This window comes from Mustela nivalis, assembly GCF_964662115.1.
Source record: "Mustela nivalis genome assembly, chromosome: 13".
NCBI lineage: Eukaryota > Metazoa > Chordata > Mammalia > Carnivora > Mustelidae > Mustela > Mustela nivalis.
In genome coordinates, this window is record NC_139032.1 from 51,818,754 (window position 1) to 51,833,994 (window position 15,241).

The 15,241-nt window shown below is 41.3% G+C and overlaps 1 long non-coding RNA gene across 1 annotated transcript in view; it reads left to right on the plus strand.

Moving 5' to 3' along the window:
• Positions 1–15,241, plus strand: part of LOC309846003 — a 162,424-nt gene that overhangs the window by 85,045 nt on the left and 62,138 nt on the right. The window lies entirely within an intron of this gene.

Below are 15,241 nucleotides of genomic sequence, written 5' to 3' on the forward strand. Positions count from 1 at the left end.
CCCAGGTCACCTTTAAGTAGATATTATAAATCTTTAAATACAAGTTACTTTTCTTCTCCGTGGGAGGCTGGTGGAGATTGCTAAGGTGACTCCCATTTATAAGGGGCTGGCGTGAAAGATCCTGGCAGCTATTGTTCCTGGTAATCAGTTCCTTCTCTACTGTCCTGAAATTACTTTCAAGGTAGTTCATAAACAGGTTTACAGTTATTTTATGGCTTGCTGTTTAATAGTACCTCCCGAGTCTGAATTTTGCTCAAGATTTTTTATCTTACCAACAGGGCTTAATTTACTGGTGCTATTAGACATGGATACCAAGTTGGAGAAAGCAGTGAGGTAGGTGTTTTTGTCCTGCACAAAGTGTATCTCTGGGTTTTTAAGCTCACATCTGTTACCTTGCATTTGGTAAGAGCCAATTCTGTATTTTTCTGAGGAAGAATACAATGTGATTTAATTCTAGTACCTAACCAGTACCTGGTATATGGTTGGCACCCAATAAGTATTTGTTTATTGAAAATTTATTAAAAAATTTATTGGTTACTTACTCTGACTTGGCATCATGTCATACACATAAAAGCAGTCTAGTCAGGCCACTGTATGTCTATGGATGAATGAATGACTCCACTTAAGGTCATTATTATCTGTGGAGGACCTCCCTTTACTCAAGTAGTGGTAGAACTACGTGGAATCAGGAGAATGAATGTTGGATGAATGGCTAACAACAAAGTCTAGATAAAATGCCCAGGAGGGAGAGAAGTAATAGTGGTAAACTTCATAGAGGTTATCTCTGTGTCCCGACAAAGTATGTTACCAACTTTAGAGTGCTGTGCTTGAATGTAAATGACATCTGTCACCTCACTCTGACACCAGCACTCAGGGAAACATTTAATATGGGAGCTCTTCATGTTTATTTCCCCAACATCATGAAAGGTTGAAATGTTTCTGTGTTTTGAATCACAGAAGTCCTTCGTCTTGAGTCTGAGTTTCAGCTGAGTCCCAGAACCTCACAACAGAGATCACTTTCTCCATAGAATAATGTGAGTTGTTAAAAGAGAGGAGAAAGAGGGAGAAGGTAGAAGAGAGAAGGAGAGAGGAAGGAAGACAGGAACAGAAAACCCTCTTTGTGATGACTTCTGGAATTCTCTAAATGGACAATAATGATGGGGTGTTATGCAGGATTTGAAAAAATGATGCAAACAAAGGATATGTGAAAACAGAGTCATTTACTTCTGATCTAATGGTAAATGAAAATATAAAATATATGTATATAAAAATATTTATAAAATATGTAAGTATTTACAAATTATTTAATATTTAGAAACATTTATAAGATATATAAAATATGTATTACCTATATAAAAATATGTGAAAAACAGTAACAACTGTGGTGAAACGCATGCTCAGATTTATTTACTTAGCATTAAACGTTTTGTTATAGATCATGGAGAAATGTTTTAGCTCCTAATTATGCAGCACTGCTGATTCCATTTGATTGTGCTTATAATACCAAGGCATTTTGTGAGAGTATTCCGAAACAGCTAGTCTTAGCGGGTTCAAGGTCACGCAGTTCAACCCTGCATCCATATCCCATCAGAGGCAACCTAAGGAGAACAAAGACAGAGCTGACTGCTCCAGGAGGCACCACAGTGTTGGGGTACAGAGAGCTCAGTCAAGGCTGTGAGTAACTCACGGGAACTGTGGGAAAGGCAGCTAGGGATAAACTTCTCCCACTATAGTATTCACTGGCATTATGAAGCTTCAGGGATACAAGTTTACCTAAAGTCAAGTGTAAAGAGATGCCATGTTGGGATGTTGTATCATCTCTTGCCGGGATATGGCTGACTCTGCATTAGAATAAAACAAAAACAATAGCAACTAAATTCTGATTTCTATGTCTTCCAAAAGAAGAAACCAGCAGTAAAAAATCTCTCTTAATAAGTTCAACTTAAAACACATAGTAGATTTATAATACAAGTAAGTTATTTGAGTAATAATAGTAATGATGAAGGCCAGACTAAGTTCTTATGATAGAAATGGTATATTTATAAAACATTCTTTTTATGCTTTCCGATCTAATTAAGCACTTAAAAATAAAAGATGTATTTATTTGTTTTTTGAGGCAGAGACAGAGAAAGAGAGTAGAGGAAGGAGCAGATGGAGAAAGAGAGAATCCTCAAGCAGTCTCCATACTGAGTGTGGAGCCCAACATGGGGTTCAATCCCAGGACCCTGAGATTATGACCTGAACTGAAACCAAGAGTCTGACACTTAACTGACTGAGCCACCCAGGTGCCCCTAAATTAGCCCTTTGATATTGCATGGCAAAAAACTCTAGAATCTTTCTTTCTTTCTTTCCAGAAGAGATTCAAGGTTTTTTCTTTGAGCACAACTTTAATTCTTATTTTGGATCCTTCTGGGACACACTTATACATGAAAGTCTTAATCCTGTTGGTGCCAACAAGGCTGAAGTTGATGCTCAACTCATTGTTAAATGAAACAGAAAACTCCCTGACTTCTTTCTTCCTGTCTTCATAGTAGCAACATATTGGCCTCTCCATTGGGTCTGTCAGAAGTGACTTGGCTTTACCATGGTTAGGGTGACTGTGTTGCTCCTTTTCGGCTCCCTTCCTCTTAGGAGAGTGCAGATTTCACTTTCTGCTCACCCTCCTCACTCCCCCACTTCCGTTCACACTGGATTCTGTTTATTGTGTGGTCTTCAGATGCGATGGTGTGGTGTGTCTCTGTGGTCCAAGCACCTGCACTCCTTCTTTCCTTGGAGGTGACTTTGGAGTGGAGTGCATTTCAGCCCAGTTTCATTTCTGAAGCAACTCACATCTCAAATTCTGCCTTAAGTCACCTTAACCCAATTTAAAGCTTTCTTGTCCTCACAGCTTTTATAGATAAGCAGCATATGTCTTGCCTAGCCATCAAATCTAATAAGAGCAGACAGTCTTGTCTCTCTGATGGTTCCTGTGTAATCATCCCACATCCATGCGTCATCCAACACAGAACCTTTTGTCAGGTTAGGAAAGTGAAATTCATGAGTTTAAAAATAGAGGACATCCTCTGTGGAGTTGCAGCCACAGCAGAGATAGACTGTCTTCAAAAGGGGACGACACAAAAGCGTCCTGGCTGATGACAGCAACACAGGATGAGCTGTGGACTCCTTTGGAGGCCGGTATCTAAGACCAACCGTCCATCTGGCACTGACACCAATGTCTTGGGCACTGATTAGCCTATTTCCTGGGCTGAATATTGCCCTTTTCCTGAACTCTTCAAGTGCTGTGCTTGTTGCTGTGCTTTAGACTCAAGAGTGTCGTAGATGTGCTTTTTGTGGTTATTGCATTGGCCTCCTTTGGTTCGGATGCCACAGTAGTGTCCTGATAAGAGAAACATTAAGGAAGAATAAGCAAAAATAAATAACAAATAAATAAAACAGGATGGAAATCACAGCATAGCACAATTGCCATTAGGATATTAACTCCATAAAGAGGGCTTTTTAAGTGTTAAAAAGATACTATGTTAGCCTGTTGTACTGTCTTTTGCCAGTTGATAGCTGACTCTGAATTAGGATAAAGCGAAAACAATGGCAACTAAGCTCTGTTCTCTAGTATGTTCTCTGGAAGAACAGACCAGCTATTTAAACATTTCATTAATAAGTTCAACTTGTAACACATAGTTGATTTATAATACAGGCTTGTTTGAATAATGATGATGATAATAAAGGTACTTAGGATGTTATAAGTTAAGTGTTTTCAATGTAAGTCCTCCCTAAGGAGGCCTCTGAGGAAGGATTTACCATCCCCCCTTTATGGATGATAAAACTGAAGCTTAGAGAAATGACTTTTTTGAGAACACAGCTATTAAGTGCAGACCTTTTATGCATCAGCTGGTGTTTTATCAGGGAAGCAGAGTGACTTCTGATGGTGCTATGGAATAAATAACTTACTGCAGGGATCAGATCTTTGTCAAGTGTGAAACTTGGTGAAGTCTGAGGGAGGCTGTTGCCTCTGCATCTCTAATCAGGGGCTTGAAGTCACTGGTGGTAAGTGAAGGGGATTTATTGTAAGGATGTAGAGATATCTTGTGGAACTCTGGCCCCAACAACTGCTTGGAATCAGTCATTGGCAAGTCATCAGGAACCAATGTGCTGGTGTGTTCTCTGTCTCTGTCTGTGTCTCCTTCTTGTTCTTTTCTTCCCTTCCTATCCCTCTCTCTCAGCATGGCCTTTTGTCTCTTGTTGCTCTGTGAGCATCTGCTATACCTTCTCTTCCCAAAGGCTGACGTGGTTTTCTTTTTTGTGCCTTTGGTGAAAGGTGAACACTTACATAGCTACCAAATGTATAGATTTTATATTAAGTGCCCAACAGAGAATGACTTGGGGCCATGAACCCTAATCTAGATTCTAGGGATACAGGATCTCATTGACCCAACATGGATCAAGTATCCAGTCAACTGTGACTAGAAAGGAGTACAGTGAGGACAATGAGGGTCATGAACGGGCAGCTACTTTCAAAAGTATCAGGTTACAGCTAGGATTGTTCTGGTACTATGTAAGAATGAGTTGTAGGAAGCAATGATGGAAACATGGAAAACACTTAGAACACTATCATATCTACTTGTTTCTTTCATTTAGGTCAGTGTAACAGTGGTGCAGGTGGAGAGAAGTGGTGAGATTTTGGGTATTTCTGAAAGCTGATTTGACTTGCTTCTGTAGCAGTCTCCTGAAACTGATCAGGTGAGAGGGCTAAGATAATACTTTTAAAGCCAATGTATTCATTTCCATTGAAAGGTTGCATTGTATCTGGATTTTCATGGTTTTCAGATAATGATAAAGTGGCTATAGAGATATAATCTGACTTCCACTTTCTGAATTCATGAAAACTGAAGATCAGAGAGATCAAGGGATTATGAAATATCTCTTTTAAATTTAATTATATTTTTAGCCATAATCTCTCATCCAAATTGCACAGATCTTTTAGGAATGTATTTAGAAAAGAAACTCAGTGATCAGAACTACACTTGACAGATTGGGTTAATCTTCAGTTTTTCAAGTGAATTGGGATTAAGCTAAATTATTCTCACTATAACTTAAAATAACTACTTTCTCTACCAAAAAGAGCAAGCATTTAAGTTGACAATCTCTTGGTTCTGATTCTGCAGATGTCTCTAGTTTGAACATACGGTGATTGTACTTACCACCTGTGCAGAAATTCTTGCAAACACTGGGGGATTTGAGACCAAATGTCAGCTCCAAGTTTGATATTTATTGGCTTCAGTAACTCTTCCTCATAACCTTCTCTCAACCTTAAAATAGTTTAAGATTATTGTATTTGTCTGAGTGTTCATAAGAAAATCATTACACTGTGGTAGAGAATGGTATTTGAGCAATTGTGATCACTTGTTTCAATTCTGGAATATTATACTTTTCTTCGTCATCTTGGAGCTTTCTAAGCCACTAGCTCCTCTCCTTAATATTTGTAATAAATTTTTTTGTGTGTTTTGTTATTTTCATTTTTATAATTTCATCATCTTATATGAGTTTAAAGTCATTTACAAAAAGAAAAAGAGTAAAAGATTCTCCTTAGGCTCCAACACATTTAACTTTTAGTACTGAAATACTTTTATGCTGTTCTTATTTTATTGCATCTATTAATATTTATGTACAGTTAAATTCCCTTATAATATTTTCCAAGAGACCAAGCTTTAATATTATAGGCAGAACAATGTGAAATGTGTAATACAGTGAAAGTGGAGGCAATTTACAATGGTTAGCCTGCAGGTAAGACACTTCTTAGCATAATACATCGGAAAAAATATATCTCATCTTATTCCATAGACTTGAAATGACCACTATAACAAGGCAGGTTTGGGGAAAAAAAATGGTTGCTATATAAGCTTTAAAGAGAAGGTGGAACGGAATTAATAGAACCAAGGGCTGAAATGGAATACATTGATTGGATGTTTATGGACTCATTTTGGTTAGGTGTTAAAAAATTTTGTATTTGAAAAAAATTTTTTTGTATTTGATCAAAGGGGTAAAGATATATTCCAATGAGTTGGATTTTTTTTTTTTGTTCCTCTTTCTTAAATGTTAAACCTGAGTTGTAGGCATATTAAATAGTTTGTCCAAAGTGGCTTAGCAGTGAATCACTAAAGGAACTAGTATTATTTTATTTTATTTTTAAAAAAGATTTTATTTATTTGAGAAAGAGAGAGTGCATGTGGGCAGGGGGAGGGGCAGAGACAGAGCAGGAGAGAGTCTCAAGCAGACTCCATGCTGAGTAGGGAGCCCGATGCAGGGCTCCATCTCACAACCCTAAGATCATGACCTGACCTGAGATCAAGAGTCGGACACTTAAATGACTGACCCACCCAGATGTCCCTTAAGGAACCAGTATTAAGAACAAAGTGTTATGTCCTAATTCTTAGCTTTGCCACTATGTATTTGTACCACAGAAGACCAAGTGACTTATGTGATTTTGGCCCATACTAGGTACTCAGTAAACACTTGTTGATTGAAACACCAAGCCACGGTTTTCTCCTCTCTAAAACCGGAAACATAAAATCTACCCACATAGTGGGGAAAACTTATGATCCACGTGAAGACAGTTGGAAGAGTTTCATGAGAGGGCAAATGAGTCATTTTAGGGATTTAGAATTTTGGTTCCAGAGCTCACTTGCCATGCTATTTTAAAGCAGAATGTACAACAAGAGAGGATGAGTCCACTTGTGGTTAGTCAGTATATATGGTTGTAGAAGATGACTGAAAATACCATGAAAGTTGTGGAAAGGAAGAGACTCCCTGAAGAAAAGAAAGGAAGAGCAGAGGGTGACATGAGCAAAGGCCATGGCCCTCTCTCTGCAGCGGGAGTCAGGGGGTCGCCTTGCCCCTTCGCTTTTGAGTTTTGTGGTGCTCCGCTTTTTCTTCTGCTTTTAACCTGAACATTTTCCGAAGGCAAGGCATCACGTCATGGGAGGTTGTGGGTTCACTGGCCGGTTAGAGTGCTGCCTTCATATCTCATTGCCAGCATATGGTCTTTGGTGAATAACCCTTCCATTATTTGCACAGCTGTTGAGTAATATTACGTTAAAACATTACATGCACAATTATGTTCAATTATATAAAATGAATCTATTTTACCTAATGCTTATTCTCTAGGGCTTGCGTATCTTTAGTTACAGGAAGTTGAGTACAGAGTAGCAGATGGTACAACACAGTGTTTGTCAGCTAATAAATTTAAATGTCATGGCAGGCTACATTTTTTAGCACATATATCTATATATTTTAGTCAAATGCCTCAGCTTGCTTTTGAAGTACAGGAGCAACGGTACCAAACTTCACACATTTGTGTGTTTTCTCAGTGCGATGATGTGATCGTGGGGCAGGAGGGCAAGTGGCATTAAGCCATAGCATTTTCTTTGTACTTTGGCCTCTCTGTCTTCCCCAAGGACACCACCTGTCAGAGGCACTCCTGTGACATTGCTCTCTGTCCTTTCTCTAATACTGCTCCTCTAGTTCCCAGTTCTTGCCACATGATAGTGATGCCGCTGTCACATCGCTCCTTCAGCCCTGTTTCCCTGCCCTGGCCGGGCGGGCTTTCGGCTGCGCTTCTCACATTGATTCCGGCAGACCCTTCCGTGGCGCCCTGGTAACCCTGCACATTCAATCGGCATCCTGTCACTTTTGCGATGTTCTTCCTGTTCTCTTGGCTCGGGCTTTGCTTGGGGGAGGCAGGTGTTGATGTTTGACATCCGGACTAGGGGATGGTAGAGATGGTCCTGCTCACACTGAGAATGCAGAACGCCTTTCCTCCGGTCCATCCCCACTGCCTTCTGCCCTGAATGGAAGTCCTTCTTCCTTACAGACTGCTTTTCTGGGAGCTTGGGATTCTTACACTTTTCAGGCCATCCATCTCTTTTGAAGCTGTCTGGCCAATGGGACTCAGACTTCACTTCTTGGAGACTCAGGGTTTACCTTCTACTTGGATCTTAAACTTCCAGGAGAACGGCTTGCTTTTGAAATCATCTTGTTGCTTCCGGCCTTCAGATTTGGCAAATCCCTCTTCATCTCTGACTACATGGACCACAAGCTTTCCAAGCTCACATTGCCTTTGAAGTACACCAGAGAAGCATCCGGGAGAAGCTCAGGTTTGCACTGTAATCAATAACAATGTGTCTGAACCCCAAGCTGTGCTAGGCAGTCTGCCTGCCTCTGTTCTCTCTCCCGTCCCTGAGACCCTCTCAGAGCATCTTCAATGCGGGAATCACGGTACATGAGGACATTGACTCCATCCCCTCACTCTTCTTTAAACTACATCTGCTCCGCTTTATGGGTTATAAACAAAGCTCCATGGTGGGGGGTGGGGGGGGGTAGGACAGTGGGATGATTAAGAGCCCAAACCTTGGTGGCAGAGGTCTGGGTTTGAAGTCTGCTTCTGTCACAGGTTAGTTCTCTAACAGTCAAGTTTGTCCTTATTCCTAGCCTCAGTTTCCCCACTTAAAAAATGGGGATAGTAAATTCTGCCTCAGAGAAATGTTGTGGAAATTAAATCATTTCAAACGCTTACCATAGTGCCTGACACAGAGTAAACAAAGAAATAAACAGTAGTTACTATTTATTACAATGAGGTACAATTCATTGGGAATCAGAATTTATTCCTTTGCTAAATCAATATATTAGGTTAAGAATGCTAACCAACATTCACTGAGCATGTGTGTGTGGCCCTTTTCTTGGGATACCTTCATTCTTCTGTGGAGTTTATATTCTAGAATTCTTGCAGTTATCTCAGGAGTGGACTTCAGTGGACTTCTGGTGCATGAATCCCACCATTTGGGTTGAGGAGTACGGATCTCAAGTTCAAATGGGGCTCCACCACTTCTTCTTGCATGGTTTTAACAACTCGCTTGTCCCATGTTTTGGTTTTCTTATTTGATAATGGTGAAACTAACACCTTCCTTTTAGTGAGACAATAAAACTGAAAATGCTTAATACATGGTAGGGAGTATTACTACTCTCCGAACCCCACCCACTCCTTCCTCTTTTATTTCCTCCTTTACTTCCTCAGTTTCTTTTCTATCCAAACTCACTTCTAAATTTCTGAAATTCCTGAAATAGTGCTGTAAGTTTCTAGACTTTAAGTAGAAATTCCATACACTTTCAGTTAGAAGGATCAATGTCTGTTTAACACAAAGAGGATTAAACCTCATGCTCAGAGAGGGCAGAGATTTGACCTTGACCTTGTGTCTTTGTCCAGTGAGTAGTGCTTGTGAGTTAAATGCACAAGGATGGTAGTAAATGCCTAATGGAGATTGCCTTTTTTTTTTTTTTTTTAAGTTAAACCTGTATTTGCATCTTCTTACTCTGCTCCCAAGTCCTAGCACAGGCATTTCTGTATGTTATTTTTAATATGGATAAATTGAAAAGAAAAAATAGATAACTATGAGATTTTCTTTCTTTTTTTCTTTTTTCAATCAGAATTGGTAGCTGTAGTCCAGAGGTTTGAAGGTTATGTGATGTGTTGTCCATGACGTGGAATCATCTAGAAGTCTGCTTTGACTTTTGCCTCATCCTGAGTACTGCCTAAGCACCGCCTTGTGTTTGGAGCGGACAAATATCTACACCCACATCACCAAGCTTTTGATTTTGTGTAGAATCTCCATTCAGGTGACCTTGATGTTTTCAGCCAACTGTCCCAGGCTGTTAGCTTCCTGGGACTTCTGGCATCTGGCAAGCATTGCTAGTTTATGGTTGCTTCAGCTGAACGTGAACCTACATTTATTAAATAGAAACCTCATATTCAAACTTAGCAGTTTTGCTACAGGAAGGCAAGTCATTTCTTATTCCTGGCTGGGGATTTGGGAGGATATTAATTTTTCTATTATTGTTCCTCTCAGACCTTTCTTGCTTTCTGTTTTTAATAAGAGTTTGAATAATACTTTCAGTCTCCTCCCATTTCCTTTGGAAAATGTTACACCCCCCCCCTTAAGGCTATGAATAAGTAATGATGGGGGGGAGGCGTTGGGACTTGAAGCTAGGGAAGTTTGAAAGGGAGCAGTTCCATTTCAGTTCACTGGGAGACTGGTGAGTTGCTGGGGTTGACAGGGCAGTTGGACAGGGAAGCTTGGTCTGGACCAGGAAAGAGAGGAATCTAATGCTAGTGGAAAGGAAGCCTTGGCAGCATGAGAAGTCAGGACGAAAGAGACTCAGACCCAGACAAGACTGCCTTCAGAGTGCCAGTCTCAGAGCTACAGTCTGTGGCTGGAGGAACTGGGCACTGCCTTCCTGATGTTGGTCATAGAGAGCAAGTGTAGAAATGACCCATGAGGTATAGTGTTGAGAGGACATCACCTGGCATCAGTAAGGATGGGAAAAAGGCCGAGGGAAATTATTTGCCAGTGCCTTGATATGAGCTTAGGTTTGAATCTTTTGTTGCTATGTTCGAGAAAGAAATAGTTCTTTTCATCGTTCACAGACATTCTCCTAGCAATGTGCTTAAAAATTGCAGTGGCAGGAGACAAGAATATCCTCTGATTGGAAAGGCATAGTACAAAATACTTTAAGAGCCATTAAAAGGTTTATGCTTTGACACAGGGATTTCCCTCCTGGGACTGTCTTTTAAAGAAATAATCTGATGAAGGGACAAAGCTTTATGCACTATGATATTCACTGTTGTATTGTCTGTTTTGGAGAAAATCTGAGAATTGCTTATAAGTCCAGTACTAGGAAAGCATGAAATAAACTCATCAAATCAATGGACTGTCCTGAAACCCTTACAAATTGTAATTGAGGGCTTTGTAGTAATAGTGGAAAAAATATTTGTAACACAAAAGGAAATCTAGTAAATGGTATTATACCTATGTCCAAAAGTGTAGCCTTTGTTACTCATGGAGAGCCAAGGATTAGAAAAACAAAAGTAGCAATTTTGTGAGTGCCATGGGAAAGTAGGTGATTTTCTGTTTTTAGTGTTCTTTAATGGGTATGCAACTAGAGTTGTTATTGTGTTTTTTTTTGTTTTAGTTTTGTTTTTGTTCTTATTTTTGTTTTTTGACCATGCTAAAGAGAAAGTAGGGGTTAGGTATGTGAACAAAACTTTTAGTGATTCTTGCTTCTTGAACTGGGCAACTAATTGAGATTTTGTGTAGTCTATTCAGCTACTCCTTGTTTTTGTTTTTGTTTTTATTTTTTTAAGAAGCTAGAACCAGTTATTGGGGGAATTCCAGAGAGTTAGAAACAAAACCCCTTGGAGAGTGAAGCAAACATTTGTGTTTAAATGTAATTGCAGCAAAAGGACACTGCATGTGGGGCAAGGAGCAATTTTCCAGAGGGAAAATTTGTTTTTGTTCTTGGAGATGTCAGTGAGAATACCACACAGTCTGCTAGATGTCAGCTTTATCTGAGGACAATATAGTGGATAATGGTTCAAGGTTGACCTTGAACGTCCTTGAACGTCGTTGAGAATGTACTGAGACCCAAGGCTAACTCTGGTTGATGTAAGTGTAGATTCCTCTAGAGATTTTACAAATCTAGATATCCCAGTTATTGGGGAGTCATGGTCAGGTATATCTCTGAGCTGAAAGATTATATGCGCTTAGGGACAAGATTAGGTCTTAAAAAACCACCTAGGAAAGGCTGGTTCCTAGTCCAACCAGGAATATTGTCCACAGTATAAGCAACTAGAAGGAAAAGAGGTGAGAGGAGGTGAGAGAAGCTTTCTTGGAACAATGATCACCTTCATTCAAGGAAGTGTAAGTGGGGATGGACAGAGTTGATCCATGTTTAGGAAGAAGGACTTGGAAGATCCCAGACCCCTCAGTGTGGGGTGAAGTAAAGCATGGCAGAGGGGGTGGGCGTGGTAGTAGTGGCTGTTATAATTATTGTGTTTCCTGAGGACACAAAATATACTTGAGGCAACACAGAACCTATGAGAAACCTGGGCCTGACATCTGTGAGTTGCTCCTCTAGGTCTGCCGTATCAGAAGTCTTTACCTGTACGCAGCCTGTGCATATATGATTGTACCATCATTTAAATGAACCCCTCCCCCTTTATGTGGTCCCCTCTGTGTGCCCATTAGGGGAACGGAGAGGAGGGAGCAATTAGATCATCTAGGTTAACAGTTTAATACCTTCACTTTTTTGAAAGAAACTGAAGTTCAGTAAAAGAAAACAAAACAAAATGCATTGAGCTGTGTTGGATTCCAGGAAAGTGAATCCTCAACTCCTCGCCCAGTGGCTGCTTGCCTCTGTCAGTCTTCGGTACCAGCCTGACAGTCACCAGGAGGATCTGGCATCTTTAGTGTTTGCTGATTAAAAATGTGGTTTCGGGAAGATGGGCAAGAGGTCTAACGTCCTGGGATATGCTGTGACCAGAGTTGGAGACAGAATGAGAGCCGAGATCTGTATTCCCCTGATGAAGCACAGCACAGGTGTGGGAGGCAGTCAAGTGACCTGGAGAGAAAAGAAAGAGGGGAAATCGGGGTGGTAAATGGTGATGGAGGTGCCATGGAATCTTCAGGGCCCTACTGGAGCATGAAGACTGAAATACTGATGGCTCAGGTTTAGGAAAGGTGGAGTTTGAAATAATAAGCAAGCATCCGTATCATTGGTGCAGCAAGACTGTGGCTCAGATGATCTGGCTTATAATCCGGAAGATTCTCACCATTCATCTGACCTCCTAGGGCCTGGGGTTCCTTTGGGATCTGAGGTGATGGACACTGGTCTTCAAAGAGAGGGCTTGGCCTCCTTTGAATCCTTTAAGGAAGACTCCTTTCCTCTCTTTTCCTCCCCACTCCTCTCTCTTTTTTCTTTCTTCTTTTTTATTCTTAGCCTTGCCCCAATTTGTTCTTCTGGTAGATACGATCACAGATGGGACCAGGATCAACTGTAGGCAGGAGGCCAGAGTGAACGCTGGGGAGAGGAGGAGGCCTTCTGTGGGAAATGTGGAGCCAGGAAACACGGGCCACGGATGGCTGGATTTCCATGCCCTGCGTTAGGCCATGGGATCGCACCATGAAAAGGTGAGCTGCAGACTTGATGAGAGCCTCTGAAAGCCTGGAGGAGTGAAAGGAAGCCAAAGGCCAGGCTTTGCTTAGTTAGGGCAGTGCTGAGATGGCTGTTGGCACAGTGCAGTGGCAGGTTCTGGTAAGCTCATTTGGACAGCAGGAGAGAGAAAGCAGAACGTATTCATGAAAGGAGAACAGCTCTTGGTGCTTAGCACAAAGGGCTTTGTGTGCCTCAAGAAACGCTCAGACTGCTGGGGAGCCAGTCTGGACCCCTGTGGCATCAGCCCAGTGAGTGGGATGAGCAGCGGATTGGTGTGCCTGGTATAGAGGCATACGAAAGCTAGAGGCAGACAATGCTGCTAGGAGTCTTGGCAGGAAAGCAGGTGCAAAATCCAAGGGAAAAAGTGGTCAGTCCTTCTGAAGACAACCTATGACCTCTCTTCCAGCACCCACCTCTTCCTCAAGGACTGACTTGCAGAATAACAGTTTCCTACTAGGGTGATAAATAGGTTGATAGAAAGAAAGATAGACAGACAGACAGACAGACAGACATAACACACCTGCCCCTATACCTTCTTGTGTTTCTTGGCCTCTGCATCTTGCCCCAAATTCAGGGTAGAGGCACAAAGTCTCAGGGAATGGGTCCCTTCATGACAACCTGGCTGTAATGTTTCCCACTATTTCAGTGACTGCCACCAATTTCAGGAAATAATATCTAGTTTCTTCTGATATATGAGTATTTAGCAGAAGCCTGTGGGCTAGAGTTAAGTGGCTCAAGATAAGGTGTGGGAGTTCCACTGATACCACTGATACAGGCTACGATGTGACAGCCTCTTTGACTAGAACACATAGGGGCCAAGGATATATGGAGACGGAACAGTTGGAGGTGGAATGTTGAGGGTTGGTCCTCCTACTGTCTACATCATATCTCACCCCCAGTCCTCCTGGTGAGTACAGCTGGGATCCCGGCAGTAGACAGAGGGAGTCTCTAACTTGCAAAGGAAGCAGGCCCATTCCTGGCAGGTACTGAGTTCTCTCAAGGCTGTAAATCTAACACACCAGGAGAGTGATGTTTATTTCCCCTTCTCACCAATAGAGGAACAGAAAGAACAGCTTTAAATGTAGGTCAGTAGGAGTCTGCTGGAAGGAAGGGACGAACCGTCAACCCTAAAGAGCAATAAAGGCGCTTGTTTTCCAGTCTCTTCTGGACTTTGGACACTTGCATAGCACTGACAACAATAATATCTCCCCTAATTGCTCTTAATTTGTGCAATGCTTTTTCCATGTAGTATCTCGTATTATTTTTCACAATAACCTGATAAAGAAGGCATTATCATCTTAATCTCATACTTGATTAATTGGGACTAGAGAGGTTCTGTAAGTTTTTCAAGGTCACGCAGCTAGTAATTGACAGAGTTCTTCTTGGAACTCCAGTCAGTCTGAGTCCAGTATAGAGCTCGGCCTCTCTTAGCTATTTATGTTCCTGACTCTGTCGGTCACCAGGAGAAAAGCACAATACTAGCTCAGAGCCAGTAGAAGCTCCTCTGGGCACTGGGATGATTGTATACCCCACTTTTGGAACACCATCTGAAGATCTGGTCATCATGTGTCTTCTTTACTCTGAAACACCAGAGCAGTCCCCAGCACAGCAGCTGGGATAGAAAAGAGCTCATAAATTGTTCTTGGTAAGGAATGAGTGAATCAACCAGCAGGTGAATATTGCCTTTGGGAATAGTCAACGAGAATCATGCAAACATTTGAAGGATTTTCCACGGAGAATAAGGTTTCTCTCTAGACATTAGAAATAGACTGGCATATGGGCAGATTTTGGTTTCCTGCAAAAGAATAATTTCTGAGGACTGGAGTTGTCAATGGAGGAAATGGGTTGCTTCTGTTCCAATACTTGTCATGCATATTGGAAAGATGATTTCTCTATAGGCAAGAATTTGAGCAGATGGTCTCCAAGGTCCTCCTAATATTAACAGTCTAGTGTACAAAGTCTTGAAAGTGGATGTCATATTTTATGTTCTATCTAGCTAAGTGCTTTGGTAGAATTGTCGATTGAATAAATGAATGAATGAATAAATGCATGAATGAAGCTGGCCCTTGGGGCTCACTGCAGTAACCTGGAGTAGGTGTGTGGAGCACATTCTCCTCATCCTCTCCCCACATTCTGTGACCTTACTTCCAACAGACAAGTCTGAAACTGCACTGCTCAGTATGGCCCTCCAGCGCTGAGGTGT